Raw genomic sequence first — 19,735 nt, 5'->3', positions numbered from 1 at the left:
TCCTCCCTCCCCTTCCCTGAAGTGAAAGGAGCCGGGCTACGGGAGCTGCGGCAGAGGCGGTGGCGGAGGTGCCTGGGGCGGGAGGAGGGCGGTGGGGCGCCCGGTGGTGGCGGAGGCGAGGCCCGGCAGCTCCGCGGCGCTGGAGCCTCCTGTGCGCGCGGGGCTGAGCGGCGGCGGGCGCAGGGGCAGGGCATGACTGATGCGCCCTCTGCCTGCGCTTATGTGAGAGAAAGCGGCCGAGGGAGGGAGCGTGCCGAGCCCGGCTGCCCTCCCCTCTTACTTTCCCTCGGAAGCTCTCCCTCCAGCTCCCACTTCCCTCGCCTCTTCCCCAGCAGCCCCACCTCCCTCGCGCTTCCCTCTCCCGCTCCCATCCCCCCCCCAGGGAGTGGGCGGCCAGAGGTACAAGTTCAATCCTGGGACTAACAGGACTAGCTTTAGGGGCGACCTTTCCAAGCTTGGCAAAGTTGGAGCAGGGAGAATGTAGGTATAGTGGGTAGGAGGGAGGCAACCCTTTGTCTTTGGAAGCCTCTGGCTCTTGTCCTATTCCTTGCAGTTTAGAAACTGCTGGGGAGTTCTAAAAGTTCTAAAAGTGGACACCCCCTCTCCCTCTTCCAGGAGACCTCTTTCCCTCCCTCTGTATAACATGGAGTTGCCTGATGAAGCAAGTAGGTAGTACAGGACTTCTCAAAATGCAGTGCAGTCCATTGAGATAGATGCTAATGACCTTTTGAAGCCTTGAACTTCCAGTACAGGGAGAGAAGAGCCAAAATCTTCACGGAGATTAAAGAAACCTAGGGTCAGGGTCCGTTTCCACAAAAAGTTGGGTTTACAAGAGAAAGAGGGTGATAAACAGGGACCAAAGTCTGTTAAGCATATTCCAGGAATGAGGTGATACTGGCAGAAAATGACTGCATTTCCCCCATTGTAACAGCTGTGTTGTGTTGCTGATGGCATTAGCTATCTCCCTTCCTAGTCTCCCTCTTTGGGGCAGGATGAATAGGTTTTAGAGGATTCAGCCAAGGAGTTTGGATAGCGTGCAGAACATGAAAAGTCTCACATTTGCTCCCAAGCTACTTTAAATACACTGATCTTACAGGTTTGTAAAATGGTAAATAGGCAAGAGACTTTCTTATAGGATTCAGATCTTTAGAAGAATTGGAGCTCTCCATGTTTACTTGAAGGCTTAAATATCTCCAAAGACAAGGGACTCTCCACTCTGTGGCATCCCAGTCCCTTTATTGAGGTCAGCATTGCTGAAAAGCATTTCCTTCCATATCAAAAGCATTTGCTTTTGACTTTTGGAGTTTTACAGCATGAATCTAATCTAATTTCCACATATAAGTTCATCAAATATTTAGAAAATGTCAGGTTCTCCCTGTACTAGTTTTCCTCTCAATGAAACGTCTTTCTTCCCCATATGACACCACCAGTTTCCTTCATCAGTCATACTGTAAGTTTATGTTCATAAAGTATACTGCTCAGAAAATGGCTCAATATTTAGAATGTTCTAACAAGCATGCAGAAAAGGATATTCCTTGTCCAGACAGCACATATTTGTTGATATAGCCTTGGATGAAGCTTATTTTCTGGCAGCCAAATCAGTGTGTTAACTCGAACTACTCTTAAACTAAATTCCTCACTAATTTTTTCATGTGTACTGTTATTTTGTCACATCTAGGTTACTCTGCATTTGTGGGTTGGTTTACTGTGCCCAAGTTTGGAATGTTTTTATTTGTCTTTATGAAATTCTCTCCTGGCAGTCAGTCTTTCACAGCTTGCTCACATACTTTGGGATCTCCACAAGGTCAGTGTATTGCTCTTCTTTCCATCATCCTGCTATAAAGGTATTCAACCTGTTTGCCACATTTGTCTTCAGACCATGACAAAGCTGTGAGGAGAGATGAGTTAGGGACAGACTGAGATAAAATTTAGGTGGAAGTAGGAGTTCCCTTGTAACCTTGTCCCAGTAAAATGATTCTCAACTTTGATTGCACTTGGAGTCACAGAAGGTGATTTCAAAAGCAGATGCTTGAACACACCATTAAAATTCTGGCTTAACTGGTCTGGAGTAAGACTTGGACATCAGAATCCAAATAGACAGCCAAAATTGAGAACCTCGTGCATTTCCAGTACCCATGAAGCCGAGCATTGCTTGAAGACTGAAAAAAAAAAAATAAAGTGAACATGTCTCACAATGTGTTAAATATTGTATTATTTGAATAGAATATTAAGTACATGCTAATGTACTTCCTTTAAAAATGTTATTTTACTACTACTATCATTATGTTAAGTAAAGAAAATGCAGGCAAAAGGTACAAGAAGAATAATATTGGCAGTCCTTGAAAACATTAGTGCATTAGATTTTGTTCTGTGTGTGTGTGTGTGTGTGTGTGTGTGTGTGTAGTACTAGGGTTGAACTCAGGACTTTGTGCTTGCTAGCAGGTGCGCTACCACTTGAGTCATGCCCCTAGCCCTTTTTGCTTTAGTTATTTTTCAGGTAGGGTCTCTCTCTCTTTTTTTTTTTTTTTTTTTTTTTTTTTCCTGAGGGCAGCATAGGCCATGATCCTCCAATTTATGCTTAGCACATAGCTAGCATGACAGTCACTCACCACCATGACTAGCTTTTTTGTTGAGATGGGATCTTGCTACCTTTTGGCCTAGGCTGGCATCCAACCACGATCCCCTGGATATCTGCCTCCTGAGTAGCTAGGATTGCAGATACAAGCCACAGAGCCCAGCCAAGAAATGTTTTCAAAGTTAAATGGGTAAGGGATTTGCTCAGGACTTTTCTTTTTTCTTCCTTAAACTGTAGAAAATTATTTGTACCACCAACAGGTTTTGAAAGTTAAAAAGCCCCTTTTACTTTTGAATATGCAAAGTGATGTGAATCTTTCACTGGATTCATGCAAGATCTATTTTACAAAAGTCTTTGTAAAAAGTGTTTTTCAGTTTGGGGATTTTTTTTTTTTTTTTAGAAAGTACTCGTCAGTCAGTGGAAACTGAAAAAAGAGAGTTAGGTAGCAGCCAAAATAACACCTCTTGCCTGTTTTACCTATTAGGTTTCTATTTTCTTTGATAGCAAATAATAATATGTTCATTTGTTAATGGAGTCTGTGGGTCCAACAGATCAGATTTGGGACCCAACAACCCAAATTCAGCTACCTGTTACTTCAAGAGTCCAATCTAAGACTAGTGGTGGTCAGTATGGCCACTCTGGGAAGACATGGGGCACCAGCATCCTAAGGCCTGTATTTGGCATACTGATAAGAATGTCAGGATTATGTACAGGAAGACCAAACCATGGAGTGGGGTGGGGGAAGGGGAGGGGAGGATATGCATAGTCAAGCAGTCAGTCTTAGTCAATCTGTGATCTGGTTGATCACGATCTCAGTCTGGTTCTGTCAGCTCCTGTTGGCTCTGGGAACATGGTTATTCCTTGAAGGGCAATTTGGTTCCCATTCAGTTCCTGTCATGAAGTTATTTTTCTAGGCTGCAGGTGAATTAGTCTAGATTGCCATCCTACATGGGACAGTCATGACATTTCTCATCTGCCTGTAAGACTTACTGGTCCTAGACCCTTGGAAATATCTTTTCTTGGTGTCTTTGGCCTTGAAGGGGAATGAGAGAAATTAAATAAGTTTAAGACAAATCATTCATGTATTAACAGTTTTAGATTAATACCTCTTAAGTTGTTAACATGTCTATGTGCAGAACTGAAAAGTTTACAGAGACAACCACAAGCCCAAATAAAGAGTCAATTCTTTTAGCAAAAGCACCCTTTTGGTCCCTATTACACATTGCATTCTCTGATATCCATTCTGACCATCTCCTTTAGTTTATTGATTTTTTTTAAATTTTGTAGTTCTGGGAACCAAACCCAGCATCTCACACCTGCTAGGCAAGCACTTTACCACTGAGCTATACCTCCAACTCTTACTGATTTCTGATTTCAGTTATTTTTTTCCTTCTTGCATCTTTAATTTTACCTTGTTGATGTAATTCAGACTTTTTTAGTTGAATGTTCAAATCATTTGTGTTTCATCTGAGGAACACATTTTGGAATAAAAGTTTTGGTCTAAATTCTCACTTTACCTGTGTTTGTCAGGTTTGCCCTAAAATGCTCTCTTTGGCAGGCAGTTGTAAATATGTATTAACCTCTTTATGGTATTTCTCTTTATCTGAAAAGTTATTTAATTACATTTTTCTATTTTTCAGATTTGGTATTTTGTTAGTAATGTATAATTTTATTAATTTAACTAAACTGTAAATGATGTAGATTTTAGAAATACACTGAGGTTTTCTTTGTGGCTATGTACATGGTTGAATATTTCAACTCATTGTGTGTGTACTCTTTGGTGAGTATACACTTATTCAGTGTAATTAATATTCAAGTCTTGTATGGGATTGATATTTTATAAGTCTCAAATTATAATTTTGTTTCCCTTGATAATTTATAATTTTACTTTTATTGTTATTCAACAATATAACAGTTTTGAAAATTTTTTTTCTCATATTTAAATTGTAGTTTTTAAGAATTGAGAACATCTATGAGTTTGACGTGGATAGAACTATGGACCACTTGTGTCAACATGACTTTGTTGCTTCTTCTAGGTAACTTTAGTCTTGGAAAGATGGGATTGCAAGCAGTTAATTAAATTCACTGTTTTCTTTAAGAAATGCCAGTAAATCAATGTAAAATGAAAATAATATTCTCACTCTGACAGTTTGCTTATCAATAAGTTTACTTGTCATTACCTTCACTTAACTTTGACAACCAACCCTAAACAGCTATACCATAAACTTTGTCTACTCCTACTTAGTACACTACTTTGAAAGACCCACCTTAAATTTGCTTGAGTCCAGACCCAAAGCCCTTTAGTTATTCTACTTCGGACTGACTCTGAGATACGGATAAAACTCTGTTAGCTTGGTATTCTCCATCACGACAATAAGTTATACTAAATGTAACTTTTGTTTGTTGAAGAATTTTATACTATTATTTTCTACAACCTATGGACCCACTGAGATCCTATTGATACTTCTCTTATTGCTCAAGCCCATGGCCTTCAATTCAGAAATAATGCAAACCACTAACACCCTTTGAGTGTCCTTGCTTGGGACCTCTTTGACTTGTAATAATGGGCTACATCTTACATTAGATTTTAGTCTACATTTCTTTTCATCAAGTATGAAATGCTCAGTTTATTTGTCCTCTCTGATTCTCTTTCAGGGATACTCTGATTTACTTGATTGGATTTGAAACATCCCTGGTAGAAATCTGCCACATTATTTAAAACATTGCTTTTTGCCACTACTCTTTTCATTTTTCATTCCTTTGAGAGTCAACAACAGGAAGTTCAGAAGAGAGAAGATAAGCATAGACTCTGTTAAATTAATTCCTTGAGCCATCCCTGGGGACTAGATGATCAGAAGTTACCTCCTCAGACTGACATTCCTGGATGAACTTTGTCAAAAGCTTATAAAATTTTCTGCCATCTTGTTTTGTTTATGGGACACTGATTTTGAAAGAAACCTCTTGTCTAAACTTTCTCCCTTATAATAGCCACAGATTTACCAGACTTGCCATTGGAGAGTGCATAGTCATTTCTTGGGGGATCCCAGCTCATGAGGGAAAAAGCAACTCATTTGACCAACCACTGCCAGGCTGTTGATGTATTTGTCTTAATCTAAAACCATGTTCATGTCTCCTTCAGGCTAGCTTCCTGCCTCCCACATGTATTTACACTGTAACTAATACATATGACTCTTTAAATGGCATAATTTTGCCAGTAATTTAGAATATTAGTGGCCAATTCAGACCTTTCATAAGTACAAATTGTTCATTTGAAAGGTATCTTAGAATAGAAAGAGTAAAATTCCACACATCCATCCAATATACTATATTTTATGATTTGTCTGAGAAAGTTTAAAACAGATTCCACATGCATATATGTTTCTTCCTTGAAAGAAAAAAAAATGAAAAGTGTAAAAGACATTTTCTGCTTTAGATCTGCCCAAAATCTCAACTTAAACCTTACAATTTTTCTTCCATGTTATGGCCAGTCATTGCCCCAACAGTCTTTCTGACTAGCTTCCCTTTCCTCACAGCCAACCAAAACCTCTGAAAGTTCGAACATCTTTTAAAATTAGCCAAGTTAGAATAAGCCCTTTAGGGTGGATTTTAAGTCCTGGTGTATACACCATGCCTCTCTCTGAGCTAAGAGTAATTTTCAAAGCCTATAAGGGGTAGGTATGAATTTAAAGAGCAATTTTCACTGGTTCTAAGAACATGTTTTTCAGGGTTCCTAGGTCTATATGAATTGATTTATATTTGATTAGGACATTCATATGCAATAAAGTGAAATTAAAAAGACAGTGTAAATACCTGAATTATGACAATGGAGGCTCCACATTCCATTGAAAAATCAGAAGAATTTAGAAATTTTTTAAATGTTAGACAAACTTTTTGGAGGCCATATACCAAAGCAAACACACAAACAAAGGAATAGCTACAGTGGAGAACTTAGGCAAAAGATGATTTCATACCATTAGAAAACAACCAGATGTAGATATTGGAGTTGATGAAATCCAGCTCTTGCTACACATTCTCTGAATGGACTTAAAGAAGGGACACAGGGGATTTAATTTCAATAAACAAGCAAAAGTTAGAATGGAAAATAGTCCACTGCCAGATCTCCAAACATTCATTGAGCACAACTAAACTGATAAAAGGAAACAGGTAATCAATGCAGTTGCTCCAGGTGAGTATGAAACACTGTTTTCCATTTACTTTTAAACTCCCAAGGACAATCTAAATATTAATAAGTGGCCTTGCAAATTTTTGTTTAATACTGGCACTATACTATCACCCAAAACCCCTGCACTGGCACATGAGCTTTTCCTCAAAGTTAACCTTCTCAAGTGGCAGTTATGTCTTATAATCCACAGACCTCCCCTGTTTCATCTTGGATCTGCCATTTTCAAACCCTTACTGGAAATTTTCTTTCTTTTTCAGTTGTTTTTTTTTTTTTTTTTTTTTTTGGTGTGACTACCTGTATTTAGTGTTTTGTTTTTTTCTTTTTTAATTACATGGAAACTGCCAAACACATTTTATGAAGCCAGTATTACACTTATCCCAAAACCAGGCAAAGACACCTCCAAAAAGGAGAACTATAGTCCAATCTCCTTAATGAACATTGATGCAAAAATCCTCAACAAAATAATGGCAAACCGAATTCAGCAACACATCAAAAAGATTATTCACCATGACCAAGTAGGCTTCATCCCAGGGATGCAGGGGTGGTTCAACATACGAAAATCAATAAACATAATAAACCACATTAACAGAAGCAAAGACAAAAACCACTTGATCATCTCAATAGATGCAGAAAAAGCCTTTGATAAGATCCAACATCATTTCATGATAAAAGCTCTAAGAAAACTAGTAATAGAAGGAAAGCTCCTCAACATTATAAAAGCTATATATGACAAACCTACAGCCAGCATTATACTTAATGGAGAAAAATTAAAACCATTCCCTCTAAAATCAGGAACCAGACAAGGATGCCCACTATCTCCACTCCTATTCAACATAGTACTGGAATTCCTAGCCAGAGCAATTAGGCAAGAAGAAGGAATAAAAGGAATACAAATAGGTAAAGAAACTGTCAAAATATCCCTATTTGCAGACGACATGATCCTATACCTGAAAGACCCAAAAACCTCAACTCAGAAGCTCCTAGATATCATCAATAGCTACAGCAAGGTAGCAGGATATAAAATCACCATAGAAAAATCATTAGCATTTCTATACACTAACAATGAGCAAACTGAAAAAGAATGTATGAAAACAATTCCATTTACAATAGCCTCAAAAAAAATCAAATACCTAGGTATAAACCTAACAAAAGATGTGAATGACCTCTACAAGGAAAACTATAAACTTCTGAAGAAAGAGATTGAGGAAGACTATAGAAAGTGGAGAGATCTCCCATGCTCATGGATTGGTAGAATCAACATAGTAAAAATGTCTATACTCCCAAAAGTAATCTGCATGTTTAATGCAATTCCCATCAAAATTCCAATGACATTCATTAAAGAGATTGAAAAATCTACCGTGAAATTTATGTGGAACACAAGAGGCCATGAATAGCCAACGCAATACTCAGTCAAAAGAACAATGCTGGAGGTATCACAATACCTGACTTCAAACTATATTACAAAGCAATAACAATAAAAACAGCATGGTACTGGCATAAAAACAGACATGAAGACCAGTGGAACAGAATAGAGGACCCAGATATGAAGCCACACAACTATAACCAACTTGTCTTTGACAAAGGAGCTAAAAATATACGATAGAGAAATAGCAGCCTCTTCAACAAAAATTGCTGGGAAAACTGGTTAGCAATCTGCAAAAAATTGAAACTAGATCCATGTGTATCACCCTATACTAATATTAACTCAAAATGGATCAAGGATCTTAATATCAGACCCCAAACTCTAAAGTTGATACAGGAAAGAGTAGGAAATACTCTGGAGTTAGTAGGTATAGTTAAGAACTTTCTCAATGAAACCCCAGCAGCACAGCAACTAAGAGATAGCATAGATAAAAGGGACCTCATAAAACTAAAAAGCTTCTGCTCATCAAAAGAAATGGTCTCTAAACTGAAGAGAACACCCACAGAGTGGGAGAAAATATGTGCCAGCTATACATCAGACAAAGGACTGATAACCAGAATATATAGGGAGCTTAAAAAACTAAATTCTCCCAAAACTAATGAACCAATAAAGAAATGGGCAAGTGAACTAAACAGAACTTTCTCAAAAGAAGAAATTCAAATGGCCAAAAAACAAATGAAAAAATGCTCACCATCTCTAGCAATAAAGGAAATGCAAATTAAAACCATGCTAAGATTCCACCTCACCCCTGTTAGAATAGCCATCATCAGCAACACCACCAACAACAGGTGTTGGCGAGGATGTGGGGGATAAAGGAACCTTCATACACTGTTGGTGGGAATGTAAACTAGTACAACCACTCTGGAAAAAAATTTGGAGGCTACTTAAAAAGCTGGACATCGATCTACCATTTGATCCAGCAATACCACTCTTGGGGATATACCCAAAAGACTGTTACTCCAGAGGCACCTGCACATCCATGTTTATTGCGGCACTATTCACAATAGCCAAGTTATGGAAGCAGCCAAACGCCCTACCACTGATGAATGGATTAAGAAAATGTGGTATCTACACACAATGGAATTTTATGCAGCCATGAAGAAGAATGAAATGTTATCATTCGCTGGTAAATGGATGGAATTGGAGAACATCATTCTGAGTGAAGTTAGCCTGGCCCCAAAGACTAAAAATTGTATGTTCTCCCTCATATGTGGACATTAGATCAAGGGCAAACACAACAAAGGGATTGGACTTTGAGCACATGATAAAAGCGAGAGCACACAAGGGAGGGGTGAGGATAGGTAAGACACCTAAAAAATTAGCTAGCATCTGTTGCCCTTAACACAGAGAAACTAAAGCAGATACCTTAAAAGCAACTGAGGCCAATAGGAAAAGGGGACCAGGAACTAGAGAAAAGGTTAGATCAAAAAGAATTAACCTAGAAGGTAACACCAATGCACAGGAAATTAATGTGAGTCAATTCCCTGTATAGCTATCCTTATCTCAACCAGGAACACTTGTTCCTTCCTATTATTGCCTATACTCTCTCTTCAACAAAATTAGAGATAAGGGCAAAATAGTTTCTGCTGGGTATTGAGGGGGTGGGGGTGAGAGGGAGGGGGTGGAGTGGGTGGTAAGGGAGAGGGTGGGGGCAGGGGGGAGAAATGACCCAAGCCTTGTATGCACATATGAATAATAAAATAATAATTAAAAAAAGGAAATAATTACATGAGATTAATTTGGATCACTTTCAGAATGGCTTTTTGCTGTCACCAGAAGCCCTCAATTGAAATCTTGCAAATGTTTTGCGTGAAATTACCTACCCAAAAGAAGACAAATTGATCTCTGTGTATTTATCAGTATTGGTGGGAAATATTTACTAAGGTTGATAGGAGTGTCTATGGTGGTGTGCCTCATCTGCACAAACATATTTCTTGTGAAGCTCTGAAGTTTCATAAGAAACCTCCTCTAACGGGCACAGTGTCTTTGCTTCATACAATTATCCCCTTGCTATGAATTTTGAATATCTAGTCACTGTTGCCAGTCTATTTTGGCAGTATTGGCATAGTTACTAGAGATCTTAGCAAGCAAATGGTATTTGAAAAATCAAATTGGCTTTCACTGATGCTTACCACTAGAATATGTCACAGATCTGCTGTTAAAGCTGAATATTTATTTCTCCCTCAATTTTGGGATCCGTCTTAGTCCATTTTCTATTACTATGCTGTAGCTAAATACCATAGACTGGATAATTTATAAAGAAAAGAGACATATTTAGCCCATGGTTCTGGAAGCTGGGAAATGCCCAAAGTATAACACCACTGATATCTGGTGAGCACCTTCTAGTACATAGTGGAGGCCATCAGATGGCCAGAACAACTTGCTAACCCAGCTTTCTCTTCCTCTTCTTAGAATACCACTAATGACATCATGGGGCTCCTACCCTCATGACCTCTCGCAAGCCTAATTACTTCCCAAAGTCTTCATGTGACATACACAATTTCATGTGACATACACAATTTCATCCTCAACAGACACAAATTGCATTTTCTTCATATTCTTCTAAGCAGTGTCTACATGACCTGAAAAACATAGTCTTTGTCATCTGGAAAAGACAGCACAGAAAAACTCCCTAGGGGAACATCATTCGGAAGAAATAGAAATTTTGACTAGAGCAAGTTAATTCTGAATGTATACATACCTGGACTCATATTTCCCAGCTAAAGAAACACAAGGTTTAATTCTCTGGCAATGAGATGGACATTCTATGAGGAGATTTAAAATTAGAAATTCTTGAGAATTCTTCAGAAGCATATGATCTTTGCATAGAGACAGCTTCCACCAAAAAGAGGGTGCCTGCAGGAGATAGACAGCTTCCACCCTACAGCTACACAACTGTATCTAAAAGACTGGAGCCACAGTGGTCACACATGAATGCACATGTTCTTTTTTCTTTTTCTTTTTTTTTTTCATTTTTCTCCTTAACCTATTTTCTTTCATTGTTGTAAACCTAAGGTTCTGGGTAGTTGGCCAATGATTGTTATTTCATCATAAGTTAAAATCCAAGGTCTCTCTATCTTTAGCATTACTTTCTGTATATTTTTCCTTTTTGCTATGCCACTGAAGCACTGGAAGAGATGTGTGCACCATGTGGCCAACACAAACCATCAACTCTTTGTTTTGTGTGCATTTTCCTGAGCACTAAACAGCAAGTGTCAATTATTTGCTATAAACTATTTGATTTCACTCATATTTGAAATCAGTCACTAATTGATGTTTTACACGAAAGAGGACACAACAGGACAGGTAACCAAAATCAAAGCTCTCTAGAAAAAAGGCTTCTGCTGCCAATGAAAACTTGCTCAAGGACCCTTGCTCAGAGATAACATCTGTAAACAAACTTTCACAAGAAAAGACTCAGAAAGGGATCAGGAACAGATGGTTTGGATTTAAGGCCAGTGGCACAGTTAATTTAAAAACCTTACAAAGTAGGCTTACTATATAGGTAACTGATGGTCTATCAGATCTCCCTCTGATGACCTTTGGTGAACTCCTCTTTGCCACATGGGATTTATGTAAGCACTAATTTAGTTAATGTGGGAATGAATTCAAATAATACTTGATATTTCAATCTCTCAATAAATTTTAGGTAGAATATTACTAATAATTACTAGTTAATATATAATTGTGTTATTAATATCTCATATATTAATTTTTGTTTCTTCCTTATATTTATTTCTTCTATTTTTTAGTTCTACATTTAGGTGATTTTCCGAATGGATATAAAATGTAAACATCAACTTTTTCTTAAGCCCTTTGAAAATGTATTCCTTTGTATTCCTCCTTCAAATATCACTGTCAAGTTTATAACCATATAGTGCCCATTACATATCTAGTCATATTTTTATGGGTTTATATATTCTAGTGTATTCAACACTCCTAAAAAATCTTATGGTGTAGAAATTATTGTGTCTATATTACATAAATGAGGTAACTGAACATTGGAGAGTTTAAATACCTTGTTTAATCTTCTAGAGCCAGTGTTTGATAACCCTTCATTCAAGGGATTAAACAACACCCTACTTGCTTTTGAAGAATATTAATATAATGTTTTTTATTTCCTACCTAATCTGTAATTTCTTGTTGGAAAATTTTAGAATATTTCCTGTGCTTCTAATGTTTTTTGATTTTAGTGTTACATGTCCATATTAATTTATTTGTAACCTCTTTGGAATACTTTGGGTCCTTTTAGTCTGAGATCATGTCGGTGTGTACCTGCACGTGTGTAACTTCTTTGAAATCATTAGTATATGTCTTCAGATAATTTATACAAACTAGTTTTCATATTATATTTTCCTAGAACTCCTTGTATAGTGACATTTTACCTTTATTTTCATAGGTGTTAAGTTTTTTGTGTATTTTTCCATCTGTCTGTCCTTACCTAATGTATTCCAGAATTTTTTCTCCTAATTTGAATTTACTTCCCATTGCTTGTATCAATTGCTCTTCTTCTTCTTCTCTATGTATAATTTTCTGCCATAAAATACATAATGGTAAATAACTCACTTTTGACATATTTCTGTGATTATTCCAGAAATTATTGAAATTATGTAACTCATCGTGATTTTACAACCAACCCTCACTTTTAAGAAAGAATACTAGAAAAATCAGTTACTAAGCATGATGCCATTATGGGGAAGATCTTGATCAATTTTTTAAGTATATTACATGCATATTTATAAACATGGATGGCAATATTGTTATAATTAATTTTTTTTTTTTTTGGCTATTCTGGAGATTGAATTCAGGGCCTCAGATGCTTTACAACTTGATCCACAGCTCCAGTCCTTTTGTTTTTAAGTTTGTGTTTCAGATAGGGTCTCATGCTAACTTTCTCTGGGCTGGCCTTAGACTATGATCCTCCTATTTCCACTTACCATACATCTGGAATTATAGGTATACACTACCATTTCTGGATCAACAAATTATTTTCAATCCATCTCATAACTGATTAGAACAATGGGTAGTCATATTACTCTTGTAAATATCCATGTGCTTATGGAATTGATTAAAAAATGTTGACTATAGTACTCAAGGTTTTTCTTTCACAACATGATGGCAACCTTCATCTCACATTACTTTCTACCATGTGTCCTATCTACCATGCATGATAGAGCAGTTTTCACCCTCTAATCACACTGGACAAACTCTCACTTCTGGAAAGTTTTCATGCATTTTCATAAGTAGAATAATCCTTTCCAGTCTTCATATTTGTTGAAATGCATATTTTTATAGTTTTAAGTCAAGATCAAATTCTCTCTTTGAAATACATCAGAATGAATTTTTTCCTGCTACTGTCCCCCAAGGTATGATACTTTTGTGTGATTCATGCTTTATATGTACATTTATGCCATGGTAAATCACCCACTTCTTAAGGGCATTTTCTCAGTGACGAGCTTAGTGCCGTGCATCCTATATTTAGTGTATTTTTCTTTTGTCAATAATATGGTACTGCAGACTGGGTTTGTTTTAAAGAAAAGAAGTTGATTCAGGCCCATAATTCTGGAGATTCAAGGTTTAGAGGCCACATCTTGTAATGGCTTTCATGCTGACCGAGACTCAAGGTGCTGCAGGACATCACAGGCAGGAGACAGGGAGCACAAGTGTTTAATTTGTGTATTTTCTGTTCTCTCTTTTTATCCTTCTCTTATAAATGCAGCAGAAATCAATCATGAAGGTTCATCCTATGATGGACCTTATCTAATCTTAATCACTTCCTAAAGGCTCCCACTTTTAAATACTATAGATTAAAGGTTTTTTTTCTACCCTTAAAATCTTATATTAGGATTAAATTTCAACACATGAAGCCTTATGTGTCACACTAAAACCATAACTAAACCATAGTACTATAGCACCTAATAAATGCTTGAACAGTGAAAGCTCAATTTTTCTTTTCTCTCTCTCATCTCCCCAAATTATATCTGTACCTATCTTTCTTAGCCTTTGTGTTTAACTATAAACAGCATGTATATATGCATGTACATATATGATCTCACTTATCATTCATTTTCCTCTTAGCAAATAGCTTCATAGTTTATTGAATTTAATTAAAAGTGAGCAAGACATTTGAAGCTAAAATTTATTGCCTCATTTATTATTTCAACAAATTTTTGGTTTTTTGGTGGCACTGGGGCTTGAACTCAGGGCTTCATGCTTGTTACCTGGTGCTCTTAACACTTTAGCCACTCCACCAGCCCTTAACAGATTTCTTGATGTATAATTTACATACAGTAAACTGCACATATCTAAATTATGGAACTTGATGGATTTTGACATATGTGCCTACCTAGAAAACAATCATCACAATCAATACTGTGAATGTATCCATCGTTTTCACAAGTTCCCCATTATTACTCTCCTGCTCCTCCCTGCCACCATATCCAGCCAAGCATTGATCTGTTTTCCAACCTATGAATATGTTTGCATTCTATAGAGTTTTATATAAATGAAGCCATACAATATGGACAAATGAGCTCTAATGAACACTTACTGGATTTCTTTCCTGACCTGATTAAAGTATTTTCTCACAATGTTGGAGATATAAGTTATATTTCAGTATTTCAGAAGAGAAGGAAAAAACAAAACATGGAGACAATCAACATAGAAAATGTTTCGGAATTTTGGGTATGAATGGGAAGAGAGAATTAAGGGCTAAATGGAATGGGAGATGAAGTCAATATCATAAAGTTTTTCTTTAATTAAATATTATGGATGCATTAAACTTATGTTTTCAAAGAATATGGACATCACAGACATACTCCAGTTAAAATGAGAAAGAAATAGGGGCAAATTCAGATATACATATATGAATAATATGCTAGTTGTTAATTATATAAGTAAGAAAAACAACTAAGAAAACACTAGATTTTAACAGTTTATTTCTTGGAGGTAGTGAAGTATGACATATTTTGTATTGCTTTTTATGTAGTTCACATTATAACTAGTATAAAATGTATATTGCTTTCACATATATAAAAACTTTTTTCTGAGACAATAAATATATATATATAATTGCTAGCATAAAAGAACAGGAATTAATGTAAAGTTTTACATAAGTTCCTAAATGAGCAATGACATAATAAAAGCTATAGTAATTTTGCAGGAAGCAGTCAAGATTGGAGGAGATTGAGAAGGAAACAATCAAGGAGAACACAAAAGCAAGGTTCTGAAGGTCTCTTAGGGAATTGGAAAAACAACAGCTCAGAAAAAAAGCATTCTACATGTTCTGGCCAAAGGGGTTGGAATGGAGTCATCAAGAAAAGGAACAAAGACAGAATTAATAGTGCATTTGAGTAGACATGCAAAAGTGTAGATGAGAGGAAGGTAAAATGAAATTGCTGCAAAAACAGAATCCAAATTAGAGGTAGCTGGAACTGAAAAGGAACTTGAGGTTGAGTGTAAGTTTGGTAACACAGAGATGTGTTTTACAGCAAAGTAACATGATAAGGAATGTCCTTGGAGAATGAATTTTTTTATCATAGTATAGAATAGAATAGAGATATGTAAGCAGATAGAGAAAATGAAATTGATGGCAAAGAAACAATAAATTTTTTCCCTTCCAACATAGGGGACAGGTGATAAGAAAGTAAGCTAAGTTGATTATGTAAGTTTGAACATAAAAATCATATGCTAATAAGTTTGAGAGTAAGTGAAGTTGCTTTTATTTATAGAAATCTACATGTAGAAGAGATATCTACTGTGTGAAACATCATTTTCACAAGAATCAGTTTATTCTAACAGTGTAATGATGGGGTTGGGGGTGGGAGGAAGAGGTACTACTCCTGTTTTTATGGATGAGAAAAATGGAAAATATTCTTTTGTTTGAGTTCAGACTGCTTATGTCTATCTCTAAAATATGTCTTATTTTTCTCCTTACTACATTATGTAGGAGACAATTAAGACAGAAAAACTGCATAAAAAACCGGGAAATAGGGCAAAGAGGTTAAGTTTTGGAGCTGCTGAATTCAATACTTACCACATAACAGAGTACAGTGGCACATGATAGTACAGCAATACTTCTGGGTCTTATTTAAGTCTTTTTTATTGTTTTGGTTATGGTTTTGTCCAGGACCAAATCCAAAAATTTCATTACTCAAAAATACAGATGGAAATTCTTTCTTTCCTCCCTTTCCTTCTTCATTTCTTCCTATCTTTCCTCATTTTCTTCTTTCTTACCCTCCTTTCCCCTTCCATCTTCTTTCCTTCTTGTATAACTCATCTTATTTACCTATATGTATGCCAGCCAATGTGGTAATAGATTTATCCATCTATTGCCTATTTTTCTCACTTTTTACCAAGAAAATTTATGGTAACTTTCTATATATAGTATAAAAATTAAAATCCCTTAAGAAAATAAATTTAGAGAAATAAGATGAAGAATGACTAACAAGGAATAAATAAAATATGTGAAATAAATATCAATTTGTCAATTATCATTATTAATATTGTCATTTATAATCAATTTAAAGGTTATTCATGCTTAAAGACAATCCTGAGTGCTTGATGCATTTGCTTTTTAGCAAGTTATTTTTTAAGCATTAAAGAAAACAAGGTTTTTGTAAGAATTTCATTATAGCAAAATGACATGCATATATACTTGCTTTAAAATTAGAATGAATTCATCCATAGTTATTATGTTTAAGGATGCAGATAAGCTGCAAAAGAAATAACAGGAAATGCCTCTTTTCTAAAAGAACACCATAAAGCTCTATAGATAACATCGCTTGCTATTTGTGTTGAATAGGTCACTTAGAGTTGACAGAATACATGAATAATAATAGTTATCTTATATTTTTCTACAGTAATCTATTGTTTAATAAAAATGACATTTATTTTCAGAGAAATTCACACAATGCTGCAGTGCTTTAAAATAGTGAACAAATCTAAAAAGCTACTAATGATTCTGAATGTCTGTAAACTAGTGTGAAAAAAAGTTAAGCTGGTAAAGAAAGTTCCATATTAAAAATATGCTGTGAATTGTACACTTTATGAATTTTTAGTATGGTCTTCCTCACTTCTTTTTCTATATGATCTGTGCACCCAAAGTAGTTTAAGTACAAAAATGAGCGAGTGGTGAGCAAAAATATAAGAGGAAAATGAAGATGTCAGGCAGATGTATACATTCTGGGAAAGTCTGTATCAAAACCATTCTAAAATTTCCTGCTTCCAAAGCAACCTTCACAGGCTTTGATGACCACCATCCTGAAAAGAATTGTACATTTGTCTAAACCACTCATGTAGCATTCAAAACAGGTTCCACCTTGAACTAACCTTTTTAGAAGATAAGCACTGAGTCTTATTCTTATAAAGATAGTAGTTTATCAATCTTCTCTAAAGCATTTGGATAGATTACCTTAAAAAATTCATTTATTGTGGTCTCTTGAATTTATCATTAGTCAGTCTTCCTGTGTCCTTGTTGGACTTTTTTTGTCCTTTTGGCTTATATATCATTTAGGATGTTACCAATTGGATCAAAATTGATTCTTTTTTATTTCATATCAATCAAAACAATCTTTACTTCTAATATCTTGCCACTTATGTCATTATTTAATATTTAACTTTCTGTTGGAATTTCTGATTTTCTCTAGGATATTGGTTCTCAAAATGTGATTGCAGACCAGCAACAGCAAGAGAAATAAATTAAAGTATAATTTCTCAGGCCCTCGCCTAGGACTCCTAAATCAGAAACTCTCATGATACTGAAGCATAAAAAGTTCAAGAACCATTGCTATAAAACTACCAGCAACTGAGCCAGACCGAAGACCAATTATGTCAGGATCTCTTGAGTTAAACCTTTAATTTTTTAAAAAACTTCTTTGATACTTTTGCTTATCCACTCTGTTAGAAAAAAAAATCTAAAGTCCCTGATTCTGGGCTTCCGATCAGTGTGATGTCTGACTTCTATTTATTGTGTATCTTCTGTCCCAATGACAGGAGTTCTTGCTATGTATTTCAAGAATTGACACTAGTATCTTTATACCTGCATCAGCAAATTTAGAAGATATATATATTTAGGACTTAAGTTGGTTTTTTGAATGGTCAAACTTGGAATCAAGAATACTGTCAAGCTGTCCTGATTTAGTCTCAGTACCCAAATCAGTTCCCAATTTCTACTTCCCATCTCTCATTTCTGCCCTGTTCTCCAACCCCCCAAATAGGTACAAGTATTGCCGCTGATCTTCTTACCCATAGATTTTACTTTGTCAATTTCTTCATTCATATCATTGGTCTTTCTATAATCCATATCTGATTTTTCTCTTTTGCTTAAGTCTATTAAATAGATTTCACATAGTTTTTCTCTTCAGAACTATTTGCTTTTCATTCTCCCCAAAGCTCCATTCCCTCCTCCTCCTCACCCTTCTCCTGTTCCTTTTAAGCTAGTGAGAGAGCTAACTCCTACTTACTTTGTATACTGTGCCCAAAACAGAGGACAAGAAGAGATGTTGAATTTTCTCAAATGTTTTCTCTGTATCAATTTCAATCATAATGTTATGTTTCCTTCATTTTATTACTAAAGTATATTATGTTGATTCAGTGTCATATGTTGAAACATCCTTGAATTCCATGAATAAATTCCATTGGGTCATGTTACATAATCTTTTCAACATGGTGCTTAATTGGGTTTGCTAGTATTCTCTTGAGGATTTTTGTACCAAAGTTTATAAAGAATATTGGTTTGTACTTTACTTATAGTTTGTTTGCCTTTGGTATCAGGGTAGAACTAGCCTCACAGAGTGAGTGATAAAATGTTTCCTTCTCTATATTTTTGGAAAGGATTTAGAAGAATTGATAATGTTTTTTCATGTATTGCTTCTGGGAGTTAATCGGTTATCAGATTAATTACTTTGAGAGATGAAGGTGTGAAAAAATTGGTATTTGAAAGCTAATTTTTTAATGTCAAAAGCCTTGATTAGCCTGACTGAACTATAATGGGGAATTTAGACAATAAAAAAGCATTCATGGTATCCGGTAATGGTAGAAACTAATTGATTAAAAAGACTATTAGATGGGTGTGGTGTCACATACCTGTAATTTCAGCCCTTAGGACTCTTAGGTAGGATGATTCAGAGTTCAAGGCCAGCTTCATATACATAGTGAGCTCAAGTATAATTTGGGGGTATATAGTGAGATCTTATCTCAAACAAACAGAAAAGGACTATATACTTATATACGTGTCAATATAAAGATATAGATAAAGTTTGATACAGATATATTAACACAAGTTAAAAAGAACATAAATTCGTTCTTGGAATAAAAAAACAGTATATATGATTATACTCTTTCTATTTTTAATTTTATTTGATATTCTTATACATTGTGTAATGATTGTTATAATCAAATTAATGAACACATCTATTACCATCCACACTGCATATTAGGTCCTCAGAATGTGTTCCTCTTTCAATTCTGATCAATACCTCTTCATTTCTGCCCCCTCTTCCAATCTTTTGCAATCACTGTTCTACTGTTTCAATGAGTTTGACATTTTTAGATT

The 19,735-nt window shown here is 35.7% G+C and overlaps 1 long non-coding RNA gene across 1 annotated transcript; it reads left to right on the top strand.

The window, feature by feature from the left end:
• The first annotated feature begins 532 nt into the window (after nt 1-532).
• Nucleotides 533-6,230, top strand: LOC141416452 (uncharacterized). The gene is made up of 3 exons (XR_012441174.1): nt 533-1,804; nt 4,526-4,611; nt 5,231-6,230. It is a non-coding gene; the product is annotated as an uncharacterized lncRNA (long non-coding RNA).
• The last annotated feature ends 13,505 nt before the right edge of the window (nt 6,231-19,735 follow it).

The sequence above is a fragment of the Castor canadensis genome, chromosome 14, assembly GCF_047511655.1.
Source record: "Castor canadensis chromosome 14, mCasCan1.hap1v2, whole genome shotgun sequence".
Taxonomy (NCBI): Eukaryota; Metazoa; Chordata; class Mammalia; order Rodentia; family Castoridae; genus Castor; species Castor canadensis.
The sequence above is the reverse complement of the archived record's forward strand: the minus strand, read 5'-3'. Positions and strand labels throughout refer to the sequence as shown.